The 18,545-nt window shown below is 55.3% G+C and overlaps 1 protein-coding gene across 2 annotated transcripts in view; it reads right to left on the bottom strand.

Moving 5' to 3' along the window:
- CORO2B (coronin 2B) overlaps window positions 1-7,414 on the bottom strand; it is a 28,423-nt gene extending 21,009 nt beyond the window's left edge. Inside the window, exon 1 of one of the 2 annotated variants that reach the window (XM_030456846.1) lies at window positions 7,234-7,414. The gene's annotated coding sequence lies outside the window, so the exon portion shown is untranslated. The remainder of the gene's footprint in view (window positions 1-7,233) is intronic. The other variant, XM_030456847.1, reaches the window with a different exon arrangement.
- Between the last annotated feature and the right edge of the window lie 11,131 nt (window positions 7,415-18,545).

The following is an 18,545-nucleotide window of genomic DNA, read 5'->3' as shown; positions in this document are numbered from 1 at the left end:
TTTTTTTTTTTTATGTTTAGGGATGAGCAGGCAAACCAGGGGCTCATCCCTGAGTGATGTTTCCCCTTGCATCACTCCTGGTTGAGAAAGCTGAGTCAGGAGCTGCTTGGTTAGAAGCTTTTCCAGCAGAATTTGACACATCCCAAAAGAAAAACCTCTGATGGGAGGATGCCAGAAATCCACCCCCCTCCCAAATTCACCTGGTTTTAAGGAGAAGGAGGTAAAAAGCCCCAAATAGGGTGTTAAAAGGAGGGGGGGGGACACAGCTTGGGGAAGAAACTCCTTGGGGAAAAAGCTATGGGGTGAGGGAAGCTCCAAAACCAAAATGAGGGCAAAAAGGACTGCTGGGAGCACTGATAATGCTCATTTTCTGACAGCCTGACCAAAATCCTCAGCTTTGGATGGGATGTGAGCCACAGGAACTTATTTATCCTGGCAAATGGGGCTTTGGGAAAGCAGGGAGAGAGTGAGCAGCTCAGCCACCTCTCTCTCACTTGTTTTCCCCCCCAAAAATCCCAAAATGTTCTGCGGGGATGAAATGATCCCCCGTGGAGCAGCATCCCACATCCAAGGGCTCCTTTCCCATCCCAGCTGGTCCTGCACAGAGCTGTTTGCTGACAAAACCCACAAAGGTTTTTTTTGGGAAGTTTATCCCGGTCGGGGGCTGAAGTTTTGGGGCAGAGAAGAAAGAAAAGAAGGAGAAAAAAAAAAAAATAGAAGAAAAACAAACACAACCCTCTGAAATATCTCAAGCTTCAGAAAGCCATTTCCTGGCCAGAGTGAGGAAGTGGCAGCTCCTGGGGGGATGGGATGGGATGGGATGAGGATATGGACCCCAAAGCACCCAGCACCAGGGATATGGACCCCAAAGCACCCAAAATGGAGCATATGGACCCCAAAGCACCTAAAGTGAAGGATATGGACCCCAAAGGTACCTGAAGTGGAGGATATGTGCCCCAAAGAACCCAGCACCAGGGATATGGACCCCAAAGCACCCAAGGCTGAGATTATGGACCCCAAAGCACCTGAAGTGAAGGATATGGACCCCAAAGCACCCAAAATGGAGCATATGGACCCCAAAATACCCCAGGCTGAGGATATGGACCCTAAAACACCCAACGTGGAGCATATGGACCCCAAAGCACCTGAAGTGGAGGATATGGACCCCAAAGCACCCAGCACCAGGGATATGGACCCCAAAGCACCCAAAATGGAGCATATGGACCCCAAAGCATCCAATGCTGAGGATATGAACCCCAAAGCACCCAACATGGAGCATATGGACCCCAAAGCACCTAAAGTGAAGGATATGGACCCCAAAAGTACCTAAAGTGGAGGATATGTACCCCAAAGAACCCAGCACCAGGGATATGGACCCCAAAGCACCCAACATGGAACATATGGACCCCAAAGCACCTGGAGTGGAGGATATGGACCCCAAAGCACCCAGCACCAAGGTTATGGACCCCAAAGCACCCAAGGTGAAGGATATGCACCCCGTAGCACCCAATGCAAAGGCTTTGGGTGCCACCAGCTGCCATGAGGGGGTCCCCACTCTCCCCACAGACCCCCCAGCACCGCAGCTACTGGCCCAGTGTCCCCTGTGTGTCCCCCATCACCCCAGCCCCAGCCCCTGTGACACCCAGGGTGCCTCAGGGTGGGTGTGCAGGGTCCTGGACAGAGGGACCATTCTTCTCAGGGGACTTCACAGCAGCTTTGTAGAGGAGGGACAGAGGGGATGGCTGGTCAAAGGGATGGCCATGGGACACAGGGAGCTGTGCTGGGCCCTGCAGCTTCACCACGGGGCTTTTTTTTTTGGCTGGAAAAGCTCCAGGAAATCTGGGGAGGGACTTGGGACAAGGGATGGGATGAGGGGGAAGGGTTTCCAGCTGGGAGAGGGGAGATGGAGAGGAGATTTTGGGGAGAAATTCTGTGGGGTGAGGGTGCTGAGCCCCAGGGTGTCCCCAGAAGCTGTGGCTGCCCCATCCCTGGCAGTGTCCAAGGTTGGATGGGGCTTGGAGCACCCTGGGGGGGTGGCAGGGGTCCCTGAGCATGGCAGGGGGAAATGGGGGGGATTTAAGGTCTCTCCTTGTCATCCCCCTGGAGCAGGTGAGGGAGGTGACCCCAAGAGGGGCTCTGGGTGGATGGATGGATGCTCCATCCCTTGATGGGATGTGGGGGGATGGCTTGGAACTGGAAAAGAGGAGCTGGGAGGGAGAAATTCAGTGCTGAGCCCCAGGGTGCCCCCAGAAGCTGTGGCTGCCCCATCCCTGGCAGTGTCCAAGGTTGGATGGGGCTTGGAGCACCCTGGGGGTCCCTGACCATGGCAGGGGTGGAACCAGCTGATCTTAAAAGGTTCGTTAAGGGTTTTAAGCTCCCTCTAACACAACCCGGGGTTGGATCCTGGGCTTTTGGTGCCACCATCCTGTTCTGCTGGAAGATTCCCACCTTTCCCATCAAGCCAGGTCCCCCAGCTGCACACCACAGCTGGACCCCCATCTGGGCTCATGATCCGATGGGTTTCACCTTATTCCTCCACTCTTTTACACCCCAAACCACATCTCAGCTGCTCCAGCATCTCCCTGGCACCTCCTCTCCCGGGACACTTCTCCCTCCGGGTGTTTTTGCTGCTTGGAAGCTCTGGAGAGCAGCAAGGAGGGGGCTGTGCCAAGAGCTTTGCTCTGAACAAAGGAGAGCAGGAGCTCTGGGAGCTGAGCTTGGCACAGATCCTGCTTCCCAGCTCGGGAAGGATGGGATTCACAGCTCGGGGGGAGCAGCTGCCTCCCTCCCTCTTTCCCTCCCTCCTTCTTTCCCTCTTTCCCTCCCTCCCTCCCTGTTTTTCCTGCTGCCAGCTTGGGGTAATCAGACACTGAGCTGGGAGATAGGAATCCAGGATCCAAGCCCTTCCCAGCTCTCTGCTAGCTGGGGAATGAATCGAACTATTCAGCATTTGATAAAATTTCCATGCAGAGCAGGAGGGGAGGAGGTGGAGGAGGAGGAGGAGGAGGAGGAGGGGGACGGGGGGTGACCCAGGGCAGGGGATGAATGACAGTGCCCTGCGAGCTGCTGGCCACAGCCTGAGATATGAAAAGCTCCAGATTAATGCTGCCTGCAAGCACAATTCCAACTCATTAAAAAGCCAGCGGGCCAGACAAGATGCCTTTGATGAGAGCAAAGCTTCTGGAAAGAGAGAGCTTCCAAGTCCAGGCTCAAAGCAGCTCCTTGTCCTTGTCCCCTCTGGGGACCAGGGGGCTCTGATCAAACCCCCTCAGTTCTGAGGCTCTTCTTCCAGCCCAGCCCAGCTGGGAAACAACTGCTGACCTTCTCACCCCCCTTCCTTCCAGCCCTTCCAGCCCTGGAGATGTTGGTAGCTTGCACCTCATCCCTGACTATTTTATTATTAATATTATTTGGAGCCCCCTCGCCCCCCACCCCCTCCACCAGATCAGGTTTCAGCCTACAGAAAGCTTCACCTGCTTTTCCCTCAGCAATCCACTCCATTTCTGCCAAGCCCCTTCCCCTGGGGATGGATTTTCCTTCATTTCCAAGCCTCCTGTTGTTCCTTCCATTTCCAAGCACCTTACCCCCAGACCCCCCCAAGCCCCCCCAATGTCCCCAAGGCAGAGGACACTGCCACCCTCACACCCTTGTCACCCTGACCTGCCCATCAAGGGGACACCAGGGCAATGACTTTGGGGTTTTTTTTTAGGGCTTCATTGATTGTCTGTGCTATTTCTCTCTGGCTTTGGCTGATGCCAATGAACAGATAACAGAGCCAGAGGGGACAGGGGGAGAATGCAGCTCCCACACACCACCAGACCTCCCAGCTGGCTTCCTCTTGGAAACAGCCTCTTAAAAAAAATAAAATAATAAAAAATCCAGTCATTTAAAAACTATATTCCCCAACTGAACACCCCCCCAAACACCCCCAGCTCGTGTTGCTGATTAAATCTCTCCAGGGCTCTGGGTGGGGGTTGGGTTGGAAGCATCGTGGCCATGCCAAGGGCCTGCTGCCAAAATTCACCCTGCTGGGAGGTTCAGCTTGTCTGTTCCTTCCCTGGCCACTGATTCCCACTCCTGTATCCCCAAAGATCCCATTGGATGAGGAATAAAATCAGAGCACTCAGCCCTGGGCTCTGTTCTCCATCCTCCGACCCAGATCCCTTCTCCCTCCCCATCATCCCAGCTTCTTCCAGCTCATCCAAGGTGAGGAACTGCTCCCCCACTCCCAGGAAAACCCAACCAGGGAGCAATTCCCTCTTTTGCAGCAACACAGACCAAGCCTGAGCTCCAAACCCTCAGCAGGGATGGAGCTGATTCCTACAGGAACCTTCTCCAGCCGAAAGCCACCCCTTTGGCAGCTCTTGGAATCACAGAACCATGGAAGAGTTTGGGTTGGGAAAAGACCTTTAAGATCATCAAGTCCAACTGCTGAGCCAGCACTGCCAAGAAAACCACTGAACCCCCACTGATGGCCACCAGGAAACCAAATTCCAGGTTTTATTTATTTATCCCAGGGAAAGAACTGGTGTGGAATGGCATCCCATCCCATCCCATCCCATCCCAACCCCACACCATGATGCCAGGGAGGTATCACAGAGTTTGGGCATCACCCCAAACATGAGGTGTAGGGTTTTTTTCTTTTTTTTTTTTTCCTTTCAGTCAGTCCTTCTCCATCCTATTTCTTTTCTCCTGGAAAGCAAATTCCCCTGAAAGAGCCAGGCCTGGGGCTGCACTGCAGTTGTTTTCCCATTCTTCCCGTGGGAGGGAATGGGGGTGGCTTGGGACTGGGATGAAACCAGTTTGTTTCACACCCTGCCAGCAGATATCCCTGCCCCCTCCTTGCCTCTCCCCACACACCCCAAAAAAAGCTTTTTGGGCCTCCCCCTGCCTCTGCCTGGCACCAGGGCCTGATCTGCAAACCCATTGCCCTCTGGCTCAGGAATACTGGAAAACTTGGAACAAATCCTGCCCCGTGGCACTGCTCCCAGCACCACCAAGGACACAGCCCCAGCGTGGCAGGAGAGGCTGCAGGAAGGCAGCACTGGGAGCTATGGGTTTTACTGGTTTGATTTAGGCACAGTAACTGGTTTTAGTTAGGCACAGTAACTGGTTTATAGGCACAGTAACTGGTTTTAGTTAGGCACAGAAACTGGTTTTGATTTTGGCACAGTAACTGGTTTTGCTCAGGCAGAGTAACTGGTTTTTAGGCACAGTAACTGGTTTGATTTAGGCACAGTAACTGGTTTTGGTTAGGCACAGTAACTGGTTTTGCTTAGGCACAGTAACTGGTTTTATTTAGGCACAGTACTGGTTTTATTTGGGCACAGTAACTGGTTTTTAGGCACAGAAACTGGTTTTTAGGCACAGAAACTGGTTTTGGTGAGGCACAGTAACTGGTTTTAGTCACCAGCTGTCAGGCAAAGCCCCCAGAAGTCCTTTGGGACTCCCCCCTTTTCCTGTCCCACACCCCATTCCCTGTCCCCAGCCCCCCAACCTTGTCTCACCAGACCCTTTCCTGAGTCCCCATCCCAACTCCCAGCAACCAAAACCCCCCAGGAAAAGCATCTTCTCTCCCATGTGTCACCTTTTCCCCCTCCATCCCCCATCACTGGGGACTGAGTGGTGACATTCTCCCTCTCAGTGCTGGGCTCCCTGTCTCAGGTTCCCCGCAGAGACCCCAAAGCTGAAGCTGTGGCAGCTCAGGACCCTGCTCGGGGTTTTTTTCCTTTAGCTAGCCCATATTTTAGGGAGGAATCCCTACAGAAACATCTCTAGGGTGGTTTTCCAGCTTCCCAGACCCTCAGTGAGAGCAGGGTCTGTGCACAGGGGGTAGAGCTTCCCACTTTACACCTCTGTTCCTCGAAAATTAAGGGGATTAATCCCCTTAATTCCTCCCCATCCCTCCTCTCCTTACAGCCCCGAGGCCTCTGCTCACCCCAGAGCTGAATAAATCCATTTGCACTCAAGAAAAAAAACCACAACAAACTGTCAACCTGCAAACCCATCCCCCCTGATGCTTGAAATCAAGAACTGTGTGGTTCCTTTTAACTCAAACCCCCTCCCAGGGCTGCCCTTCCCTCTCTCAGCACCCAGAAGAGCCAGGAACAGACTTGGTGAGCACCCAGCAAAAGCCAAGCTGGGAAAATCCAAGTTTTTTGGTCAGGGCAAAGCCTGGAGAGAGCTGGGGAGCCAGCAGCATCCTCACTGGGGAGCCCCCATCACCTGGATGCTTCCTGGAGCACCCCCAGGCTCCTGGGCGCTCTCTGGCACCCAGGACCAGCAGGGACCCTCCCAGTCCAGTGCTGGGATGGTGATGGCATCACACTGGGATGCTCCCAGCTCTGACCAGACCCTACCAGAGCAGCCAGGCCTTGTTGGGGGTTTCCCTGTGAGTGTTTCAACCACCAGACTCCTCAGCACCATCCTCCTGCTGGGGTTTGGGCCAAGCAGCACCGGTTCTGCCCCCCCCCAAACCTCCCCCAGTTTGGAGGTGCCTCTTTTCTCCCAGATACGACAGGGACCGATCCAGCAGGGTGCTCGGGACCACCCTGGGGACAATGTCCCCCCGACCCGACCCGTTTGGGGGAGGTGATGAACCCGGCTCATGGGGATGGGGAGAAAGAGGGGGGAAAAAAAAATCCTTCAGGAAACAAGCCCTTCCCCTTCCCCAGGGACCTGGGAGAGCCCAGGGCACCTTCGGGGCACCCAAATCCCCTCCCACGCCCCCCACCACCTCTGCTCGGAGGAGGGGAGGGGGCGGCTCCCTCCCCCCCCCCCTCCAATGCCCCTTCCCCCCCATAGCCCCCCCATCCCGTCCTTTAATCCCCCCACCCCAGCCCTATTCCCCGAGGTCTCCCCCCTCCTCCACAAGCCGGCAGCCACCTGTAGGGATCCGGCAGCATCTGCTGCGCGGCCGCGGAAAGCCGCTTAGCGCGGGGTCCGCCCGCGGAGGATGCTCAGCCCTCCCCCCCCCCTTCCAGACCCTCCCCCCGTTTCTGCTCCAAGGGTTAAAAATGCAGCAGAGCTGCGAGCTGGAGGGGCCGAGCGAGCGGGGGAGAGAAGGGAACAATAAAATAGAATAAATGATTATAAATCTAAAGGAATTAGGGGCGGGGGGGGGGAAAGGGAGGGGAGGAAGCCGGGAAGACCCGCTCTGCATTTCTTTTTGGGGGGGTTTTGGGGGTTTGGGAAGGGGGGAAGGTGTCAGTGGCGGAGATGGCATGTCCTTACCTTGGTGACAGTCATGCGGGATGTGGCGGAAGGAACGCGGGAGCTCCGGGGATGCGCGGAGGGGGGCGGGGGGGGGGAAATAATAATACGGGGATAAAAAGAAAATTAAAAAAAAAAATAAAAAAGAGGAAGAGAGGGAGGAGGAGGAGGTTGCTAAGGGTAAGGGGGGGTGTTCATTGCCCAGGAGAGGAGCGGGGACGGGGAAGGGAAGCGGCGGAGCGGTGGTGGCGGGGCGGTGATGTCACCGGCGTGACGGAGCAGCAGCCACCGCCCCCGGGGGGGACATGGAGGGGAGGGGGGGCAGGGAGCCAAGGAGAGGGGGGGAGAAGGGAAAGGACGGGCTTTAACTCTTGGTTAACCCTCCTGGCACCTGCTGCGTGTCTGGGTGCCTGGACCCCGGCGGTGGCAGGTGACCAGTAAAACCAGTGAGGCCGTACTGGGAGGGAGAGAGCGCTCCTGTCGGCAGAGGGATGAATCTGGAGGGGGGTGTCTGGGAGCTTGGGGGGGGGAAGCTGTGTCACCGGCTCTGTCCCGTGTAAAGTCCCGTTATTTCTTTTCATCAGAGAGGGTGGGATGAGTTTTAAGCTGAGAGAGGGCAGATTGGGGTTGGGTGGTGGGGGAAAAATTCTTCACCGGGAGGGACACTGGAAGAGGTTGGATCCAAGGAGGTTGGATTTAAGGTCCCTGTGTGGGACTTTAATTCCTGGGGGGGGATTTAAGATGCCTCCTTGTCATCCCCCTGGAGCAGGTGAGGGAGGTGACCCCAAGAGGGGCTCTGGGTGGATGGATGGATGCTCCATCCCTTGATGGGATGTGGGGGGATGGCTTGGAACTGGAAAAGAGGAGCTGGGAGGGAGAAATTCAGTGCTGAGCCCCAGGGTGCCCCCAGAAGCTGTGGCTGCCCCATCCCTGGCAGTGTCCAAGGTTGGATGGGGCTTGGAGCACCCTGGGGGGGTGGGAGGGGTCCCTGAGCATGGCAGGGGGGACACTGGGGGGGATTTAGGGTCCCTCCAACCCAACCCACCCCAGGCTGGGGTTGTGGGATTCTCCAAGCCCCAACACTCCCTGCTCTGCCTGGACAAGGACATTTCCTCAGCTCCTCATGTCCTGCAAGGCTTGGGATGCTTTGGAGCAGCTCCAAGGTGGAGCAGTCCCTGGATTTCCTGACCTCAGAGGGAGGGGTCCTGAGCATGGCAGGGGGGGAATGGGAGGGATTTAAGGTCCCTCCTTGTCGTCCCCTCAAGCAGGTCAGGAAGGTGACACCAAGAAAGGCTCTGGGAATGGATGGATGGATGGATGGATGGATGGATGGATGGATGCTCCATGCCTTAATGGGATGTGGGGGGATGGCTTTGAACTGGAAAAGAGGAAATGGATGGAGAAATTCTGTGGTGTGAGGGTGCTGAGCCCCAGGGTGCCCCCAGAAGCTGTGGCTGCCCCATCCCTGGCAGTGTCCAAGCACCCTGGAGCACCCTGAGGGGGTGGGAGAGGTCCCTGGATTGGAATGGGAATTAGATGATCTTAAAAGGTCCTTCCCACCCCAAACCATCCTGTGATTCTATTCTATAATCCTGTATTTTATCCTCCAGGAGGTGTTTCAGGATTCACACCTTGCTGCCCCCTCAGGATGTGGGGTCCTACAGCACCCACAAGCACCCACCCTGACCCTTCTTTCCTTCCCATCCAAGGTGATTTTTTTTTTTTATTTTTTTCCCCCATTATAGACCAGTGACAACACCAGAGCCCAGGGGGTTGTCTCAGGGTGTTACCCACAGTGTCCCAGACCAGAGGTGACACTTGGGTGCTGGGTGTCCCTCCACAGAGCAGCACCCAACCAGCTGCTCCCAGCTCACTGGTGCAGGAGGAAAATCGTGTAATTTTACCCCACTGCCTCCTCCCAGCTCTGAGCAACCCGACCTCCTGACTCCAAATAAACTCAGGGCTGGGCTGGCCACCCAACAGCCATTTTCTCAAGGTTTTAAACTGATAAGGGAATTAATACTTGGGGCAAAAAATGGCATTTTAGCTCCTTGGCCCCTGCTCCTGTGGGAATAAGACCCAGCAGGCTGCAGCCCAGGCAGAGAATTCTCCAGGTTAGATGTTGCACCAATTTTATTTTATTTTATTTTATTTTATTTTATTTTATTTATTTTATTTATTTTATTATTTTATTTTATTTTATTTATTTTATATTTTATTTTATTTATTTAATTTAATTTTATTTTATTTATTTTATTTTATTGTGACTGAATTCGAGGTACCTGAGGCCCTCACCAAATGCATTTGCAATTCCCCTTAAGGAAAAGCACTCTGCCCATAAACAAAGGATTTCCTTCTCATAAGGAGATTATTCTGCCAAGAGTCTGAGGAAAGATTACTGAGTTTTCTGCCAGCCTTCCCCCAAAATACTGGTGGATCTGGTGACAAGTGAATACCCAGGGTGGTAAAAAGAAATTACTCCATTCTCTGATATTTTTCTTTTTTTTTTTTTTTAATCACCTGCTTTTAAAGGTAAACTCTGGGCTGGGCTGGGAGCTGTGAGGAAGATTAATGCAATTAATGCAGAGCTAATGACTTTAGCCAGCAGAAGAAGCCACCTCTAATTCCCAGCCCACCCAGCAATGACCTTTATTCCCAACAACAGCAAAAAAAACCCCAATATTTTCCAGGGAGCTGAGTGTGGGGTGGGGATGAAGTCAAGGCTGGATGAGGACAGAGCTGATGGTTAAAACTCAGCAGCACTTGGCAAGGGAGCAGCCTGGGGGACACTGAGACCCCAAGAAGGCAAAGGAAGGAAACCCAGGGGTTTGGGAAGCCTCGAGGCTGCTGCTGGTGCCAGGGATGCTGCTGGAGCTGCTGGGATTAATTAGCACCAATTAGCTGAGTGAAACCCTCCCTGGGAGCAGCAAACCAGGGCCCTGGGTGAAAGGAGAGCCAGAAGGAAAAGGCTGAGGGGAAGGTAGGAGGGGGGGGGGGGTCCTGGGGGCTGGTCCTGCCCAGAGAGGGAGGGGGAAGCCCCATCCCCATCCCATCCCCATCCCCATCCCCATCCCCATCCCCATCCCCATCCCCATTCCCATTCCCATTCCCATTCCCATCCCCATTCCCATCCCCATCCCCATTCCCATCCCCATTCTCATCCCCATCCCCATCCCCATCCCCATCCCCATTCTCATCCCCATCCCCATCCCCATGTCCTCCTGCTCCTGAGGGTTCAGAACTGATCCCAGGATTCAAGGTGGGCACAGAAGGAACATCCCTGCCCTGCTCCTCCTGCTCACACCAGTGCTGACTCCAGCCAGGATGCTGGTAGCCACCTTGGCCACCTGGGCACCTGCTGGATCCTATTGGGCCACCCCAGGGTGCCCCAACCTGCCCCAGGGTGCTCCAAGCCCCATCCAACCTTGGACACTGCCAGGGATGGGGCAGCCACAGCTTCTGGGGGCACCCTGGGGCTCAGCACCCTCACCCCACAGAATTTCTCCCCAAAATCTCCTCTCCATCTCTCCTTTTCCAGTTTCAAGCCTTTTCCCCTCATCCCATCCCTCCAGACCCTTGTCCCAAGTCCCTCCCTGGATGGTTTGACCAGCACAGCAACTCCAACCCCAAATCATCCAGCTGGGAAGGTTTTTTTATTATATATTTGGATCAAACTGAAGGGAGTGATGGACTGCAGGGGTTTTGCTGGTGGAGTTTGGCTGTGAAGGTTTGGTGGGACCCCCACTCAAGGCCCAGGTGGGTCTGGAGGGGCTTTCCTGGGGCTGTGCAGACCAATCCTGGCAGCACCCAGGGAAAGGGGGATGCAAGGGGTTAAAATCTCCTTCTGGAGAAGGATTGCCCAGGATTGTCCCTGCAGGGGAAGCAGCAGCCGGCTGGGAGGAGAGGAGAGGAGAGGAGAGGAGAGGAGAGGAGAGGAGAGGAGAGGAGAGGAGAGGAGAGGAGAGGAGAGGAGAGGAGAGGAGAGGAGAGGAGAGGAGAGGAGAGGAGAGGAGAGGAGAGGAGAGGAGAGGAGAGGAGAGGAGAGGAGAGGAGAGGATGGGGGGTCCAGGAGGATGCAGGGATAACCTGGACCCCCAACCCTGGACCTGGTGCGGGGAGCCCTTCCTGCAGGGACCCCAAATTCCCATCTGGGTGCCGGGAGGGCGATGCGGAACCACCCAGCAGCTGGGGAAGGGGGAGGTGACAAGGACCGAGGCCAGCAGCAGCCTGGAGCTGGCTCGGGCTCCCTCTCCCGGCTCTGCCGAGATCCCGATCCATCCCTGGAGCATCCCGGGGATGGGAAAAGCCGCAAGGCTGGCTGCAAGGGGCGTGGGGACAGGATGGGGGACATCAGGGGACACCGGGTGGCACTGCGCATCCCTCGGGGCCAGGAAAAGTCCCCAGCAATCCCGGGAAGGGGCTGGGTAACAAAAACCCATCCCGAATGTTAGGTCTGGAGGGAGTCGATCAAGCCCATTACTCAATGCTTAGGGTTTAGCCGGGCTGGGCTCGGCTCGATCTGAGGCTGAGCTGGTTCCAGCATGGATGAGTTCAGCCTCTCCTTGGATTCAGCTCTTGGAAAGACTCATCCCTCCTGCAGCAGGAGTAGGAGAACAACAACAGCAGAGGCGGCTGGTGGTGCAGAGCATCAGCCCTGTGGCAGCAGAGAGCTCTGCTGGGGTCAGGAGGCAAGGACAGAGCTGCAAACCCTGTGCTCAGCTCTGGTGAGGCCACAGCTTGAGTCCTGTGTCCAGTTCTGGGCCCCTCAGCTCAGGAAGGAGCTTGAGGTGCTGGAGCAGGTCCAGAGAAGAGCAAGGAGGCTGTGAAGGGATCCAGCAGAATTGCTGTGAGGAAGGGCTGAGGGAGCTGGGGGTGTTGAGGCTGGAGAAGAGGAGGCTCAGGGGAGACCTCATCACTCTCTGCAACTCCCTGAAAGGAGGTTGGAGCCAGGGGGGGGTCGGGGAGGTATCAGTGGGATAAGAGGGCACGGACTAAAGAATTTTTTCCTAATATCCAACCTAAACCTCCCCTGGCAGAGCTGAAGCTCTGCCAGGGGAGGTTTAGGTTGGATATTAGGAAAGGATTCTTTGCAGAGAGGGTGATCAGACACTGGAATGCCCAGGGAGGGGGTGGATTCTCTGTGTCTGGAGGTTTTTAAGAAGAGCCTGGATGTGGCACTGAGTGCCATGGGCTGGGAACCACGGGGGGAGTGGATCAAGGGTTGGACTTGGTGATCTCTGAGGTCCCTTCCAACCCAGCCAATTCTGTGATTCTATGATTCTATGAGGATTTGCTTTCCAAAAAAAAAAAATAATTTCCATTTAAAACCAGTGTCAGGAAGAGCAAACATCTCCCTCTGCCTCAGCCTCCATCCTTGTCCCCTCTGCTGCACTCATCTGCTTCAGATTAGTCCTGGATTGGGTCCCGTTGTGCTCCGGGAGCTAGGAGGGGAATTTGGAGCCATTCCTGCTCCTTTCAACTATGAACTGAATGTGGTGCACGAAGGAAAAGGCACCGAGGTCCAAGCTGGGAAGGGAAACTCGGAGGCATGGCAGCTCCTCCTGCTGGAAAATCCCTTCCAGTGGCACAGGGGATGGAAAGGGGAAACTGAATTTCCCACCTCAAAAGTGAGGAGGTGGGGAAAAAGTGAGGCCATTGGTCCCCAACGCCCCCAAAAATAATAATAATAAAAACTCAGGATTGGTAGAATGACCTGGGAAAGGTGGAAGCTGGGGCTGAAGTTCAGGTTTTTGGGGTAGGAGCTTGGGCAGGGCAAGAGCAGGGTCCAGCTGGGAGCAGAAGGTCCCAAGCTGCTCTCCTGGCACCCATCATCTTCTCCCCCCACTGGGAAACTGCTTTTTTTCCTCAAAAAAAAAAAAAAAAAAAGGATGAAACAAACCTTCCTCACTCACCTCCCCAGCAAGGGTGTCAGGAGCCTCCTCCCAGCTGGGAGAAAGGGCAAAATTTATTCTGGGGGCAAAGTTTATTCCCCCAAAAAAAGCCAAGAGGGGAATCCCAGTCAACCCCATCCCATGCTTGTGGTTTGGTGTTCACAGAGCTCCTGGTTGGCAGCCAAGCCCTCCCCAGAGCTCTTAATGTGACAGTAAGGGGGGGTGGGACAGGGACAACGCTGCAGAAGGTGATGGAGAGAAAACCAGGATCCAAGGATGGGGCAAAGCAAGAAGAAGAGGGGGGGAAAGAGCTGTTTAGGTTGGGGCTGGTGTGTTTTGGGGAGATAAAGAGATAAATATGTTCTAATTTCATACAGATAGCTCTTGGGGTGCTCAGAGCTTGACCCTGCCCCCTGTCCCCCTGCCAGACGTGTGGCTGGGGGGGACACAGCAAATGTGTCCCTCAGGGCCACGCTGCTCTCAGGACACGGATTTTTCTGGAAAGCCTGAGCTGATCATCATCAGCAGCAAATTCGCAGATGACACCAAGCTGGGAGGAAGTGTGGACCAACTCGAAGGCAGGAGGGCTCTGCAGAGGGACCTGGACAGACTAGAGAGCTGGGCCGATTCCAACGGGATGAGGTTCAACAAGGCCAAGTGCCAGGTCCTGCACTTTGGCCACAACAACCCCATGGGGAGCTCCAGGCTGGGCACAGAGTGGCAGAAAGGGAGCTGGGAGTCTGGATTGCCAGGAAGCTGAACATGAGCCAGCAGTGTGCCCAGGTGGCCAAGAAGGCCAATGGCATCCTGGCCTGTATCAGAAACAGCGTGGCCAGCAGGTCCAGGGAGGTGATTCTGCCCCTGTACTCAGCACTGGGGAGGCCACAGCTTGAGTCCTGTGTCCAGTTCTGGGCCCCTCAGTTTAAGAAGGATGTAGAGGTCCTGGAACAGGTCCAAAGGAGGGCAGCCAGGCTGGTGAAGGGACTCGAGCACAGGCCCTATGAGGAGAGGCTGAGAGAGCTGGGGCTGTTCAGCCTGAAGAAGAGGAGGCTCAGGGGAGACCTCATTGCTGTCTACAACTCCCTGAAAGGAGGTTGTAGCGAGGTGGGAACTGGACTCTTTTCACAGACGACCTTCAACAAGACAAGAGGACACAGTCTTAAGTTGTGCCAGGGGAGGTTTAGGTTAGGTATTAGAAAGAATTTCTTCACGGAGAGGGTGATCAGGCTATGGAATGGACTGCCCGGTGAGGTGGTAGATTCTCCGTCCCTGGAGACATTTAAAAAGAGACTGGATGTGGCACTCAGTGCCATGGTCTAGCAACTGCTCCGGTTCAAGGGTTGGACTAGATGATCTCTGAGGTCCCTTCCAACCCGGCTAATTCTATGATTCTATGATTCTATGATCCCCACCTCTGATCCCCTTCCCCCTCATCCTCATCCTCAGCAAGGGGCTGGCTGTGCCCCCCAACGCCGCAGAGCCACCCAAGCTGGTGGCACCCCCGGGGCTTTGGCACCCTGAGGACCTGTGTGGTGCCACTGGGTCCTTTCCCGGGATCTCAGCACACCGGGAAGGGATGGATCTAGGGCAGGAACCCCCTTAGGGTCAGCAGGATTTCCCAGGGATTTGCCCCAGGGGCTCTGGCTGCTAAACCAGGGATGGGTGGCAGGGGGCGCAAAAGTCTTGAGGATTATTTGGGAAAAGAATCCCTGGGGATTCTGAGACTGATGTCCCCACGGGGGTCACACAGCCAGGGACACATCATCTGCCCCCCACTTGGTGGCTCTGGCCAAGGCAGGGGAGGTGGCAGCGTCCCCTCGAGGTGACCCTTTGGAAAGAGGGGGTTTTGGTAAAAGTTGCTGATTTTTGGTAAAAGTTTATTTCTGGTAAAGTTTCTGCCTCAGCCTCCCTCACCCAATGGGTGCCCTGGGGGGCTCTGACACCAGGCAGCTCCCTTGGGTGCTGTGCTTGCCTCCTGAGCTTGGCTGGGAAGCCTTCAGCCCCTTCCTGAGGCTCAGCTGTGTCCATCCTCATCCTCTCCAGGGTATAGAGATGCTCCTGGTGCTGATGGATCTGCACTGCCAGGACCTGAAGGATTGATATGGATCAGAACCTGGGAGCTGAGCTTCTGACATCTCAGTTTGCTCCCAGCTCTGCTCCCTGGCTCCATTTTGGATGAAAAGTCTGTCCCCTGCCTTGTGGAAACCAGGACCTGGCCTTTTTTTCCCCCAAATACTTCCCATCTTCCTTATTTTTTTTCCCCAGGTAGAGTTTCTTTGTGGGAAACCAGGGGGCTGGGAACATCAGCTGGTGCAGAAGAGAGGCTGGGGTCTCCTGAGGCTCTCCCATTGCTGGCTGATGGATCTGTGGGATCCCAGAGGCACCTCTGACCCTAAACCCAAGCAGGAGGGATTTTGATTAGTGGGAAGTGGGAAAACCCAGGGTTACTACAAAAAAAAAAATCCTATGGGGACTATTTCTTCCCCCAGTCCCACCAAGGTGAGGAGCTCTCCTTGCCTGGGTGCCTCTGCTCCATTACCATCCCTAAAAAAATTCCATGTCCCCCTCCCCCCCCAACTCCCTTCCTCCAGCTCCAAGGCTCCTGCCAAGCTCTCTCTGCTTCCAGAGCCCCTGGCTAAATCCTGAGGGACCAGAGGGATGATATGGGGTCACAACCAGGGACCAAGGGCCATCTTCTCAGCCAGCTCCTCCAGAGGATGCTCCGGATGCAGCTGATGGCACCACCAGTCCCTGGGAGCATCCCAAGAGATTCCCAGGATCTTAACATTGTCCTGGATGGAACAGGGCGGGATGGACACAGGGAAAAGGAACAAACAGGACAGGAGGGTGCAGGTGGGAGACTTGGTCCCACCTGCTCCAGGTCGGGACTGAGCTGGAATCCAGCCTGAAAACTCCTCCAAACCAGGAGAAACCACGGACTGAGCTTGGAAAACCTGGAGGATTCGGTGGCAGGACAGGAAGAGCAGCTCCAAGGCTCCTGCCAAGCTCTCTCTGCTTCCAGAGCCCTTGGCTAAATCCTGAGGGACCAGAGGGATGATATGGGGTCACAACCAGGGACCAAGAGCCATCTTCTCAGCCAGCTCCTCCAGAGGATGCTCCGGATGCAGCTGATGGCACCACCAGTCCCTGGGAGCATCCCAAGAGATTCCCAGGATCTTAACATTGTCCTGGATGGAACAGGGATGGATGGACACAGGGAAGAGGAACAAACAGGACAGGAGGGTGCAGGTGGGGATTGATCCCAACCCATGGGAGCTCATTCCCATGGAAGCTCGTTCCCATGTCCCTCATCAGCTGGGAGAACCCCACCTTGGGGTCCCAAGCTCCTTGGGACCTTGGTCCCACCTGCTCTGGGTTGGGACTGAGCTGGAATCCAGCCCAAAAACTCCCCCAAACCAGGAGAAACCACGGACTGAGCTTGGAAAACCTGGAGGATTCAGTGGCAGGACAGGAAGAGCAGCTCCAAGGCTCCTGCCAAGCTCTCTCTGATTCCAGAGCCCTTGGCTAAATCCTGAGGGACCAGAGGGATGATATGGGGTCAATACCAGGGACCAAGAGCCATCTTCTCAGCCAGCTCCTCCAGAGGATGCTCCGGATGCAGCTGATGGCACCACCAGTCCCTGGGAGCATCCCAAGAGATTCCCAGGATCTTAACATTGTCCTGGATGGAACAGGGATGGATGGACACAGGGAAAAGGAACAAACAGGACAGGAGGGTGCAGGTGGGGACTGATCCCAACCCATGGGAGCTCATTCCCATGTCCCTCATCAGCCAGGAGAACCCCCCCTTGGTCCCACCTGCTCCAGGTTAGGACTGAGCTGGAATCCAGCCCAAAAACTCCCCCAAACCAGGGGAAACCACGCACTGAGCTTGGAAAACCTGGAGGAGGGCAGGAAGAGGCCGGATTTGGGAGCTCTCCTTGCAGCCTGGAGGTCATGGAAAAGGGGGGGATTTCATTGGAAGTCTCCTGGCAAACATCCTGAGCTGTGGGAAGCCAGCCCGGGGCAATTTAAGAAGAGTTTTCCAGAGCTGCAGCCTCTGGCATCGCCTCCAGCATGAATTTTAAAGGTAACCCGAACCCCCTGGCCCATTTTCCTCCTTTTTTCCCCCCCCCAGCAGCAGCAGCAGCACCCCCAAAGCTGGGGCCAGGAGTGGGGGGGTGATGCTCCCAGGGGAAAGGGGCAATGGCACCCACTGACCCCTCCCAAGGATCCCCCCCACCATATTTTCACCCTAAATAGGATCATTCCTAAACCCAGAGCTTAACCCAGAGTTTTGAGGGCTTGAGCTCAGGGTGCACCCCAGAATTTTGGGGGGTTTAAGCCTAGGGTGCATCCCAGTATTCTGGGGGGATGATCCCAAAAATCACCCCAGCATTTTGGGGGGATGAGCCCAAAGTGCACCCCAGCATTCTGGGGGCCTGAGCCCAGGGTGCACCCCACTATTTTGGGAGGATGATCCCAAAGATCACCCCAGCATTTTGGGGCCTGACTTCTGGGTGCACCCCAGAATTTTGGGGGTCTAAGCCCAGGGCACATCCCAGTATTCTGGGGGGATGATCCCAAAGATCATTCCCGGAATTTTGGGGGCCTGACTTCTGGGTGCACCCCAGAATTTTGGGGGGTCTAAGCCCAGGGTGCACCCGGGTATTTTGGGGGGATGATCCCAAAGATCACCCCAGTATTTTGGGAGGATAATCCCAAAGATCACCCCAGCATTATGGGGGCCTGAGCCCAGGGTGCACCCCAGTATTTTGGGGGGATGATCCCAAAGATCATTCACAGAATTTTGGGGGCCTGACTTCTGGGTGCACCCTGGTATTTTGGGGGGATGATCCCAAAGATCACCCCAGTATTTGGGGGACCTGAGCCTGGGGTGCACCCCAGCATTTTGGGAAGAAGATCCCAAAGATCACCCCAGCATTTTGGGGGCCTGAGCCTAGGGTGCACCCCAGTATTCTGGGGGGATGATCCCAAAGATCATTCCCGGAATTTTGGGGGCCTGACTTCTGGGTGCACCCCAGAATTTTGGGGGGTCTAAGCCCAGGGTGCACCCGGGTATTTTGGGGGGATGATCCCAAAGATCACCCCAGCATTTTGGGAGGATGATCCCAAAAATCAACCCAGTATTTTGGGGGGATAATCCCAAAGACCACCCCAGCATTTTGGGAGGATGATCCCAAAAATCAACCCAGTATTTTGGGGGGATAATCCCAAAGACCACCCCAGCATTTTGGGGGCCTGAGCCCAGGGTGCACCCCCACTATTTTGGGAGGATGATCCCAAAGATCACCCCAGCATTTTGGGGGGATGATCCCAAAGTGCAGCCCAGCATCTTGGGGGCCCGACGTCTGGGTGCACCCCAGAATTTTGGGGGTCTAAGCCCAGGGCACATCCCAGTATTCTGGGGGGATGATCCCA

The sequence above is a fragment of the Calypte anna genome, chromosome 10, assembly GCF_003957555.1.
Source record: "Calypte anna isolate BGI_N300 chromosome 10, bCalAnn1_v1.p, whole genome shotgun sequence".
NCBI classification, from domain to species: Eukaryota; Metazoa; Chordata; class Aves; order Apodiformes; family Trochilidae; genus Calypte; species Calypte anna.
Note: the sequence above shows the minus strand (reverse complement) of the source record. Positions and strands in the feature narration are given on the sequence as shown.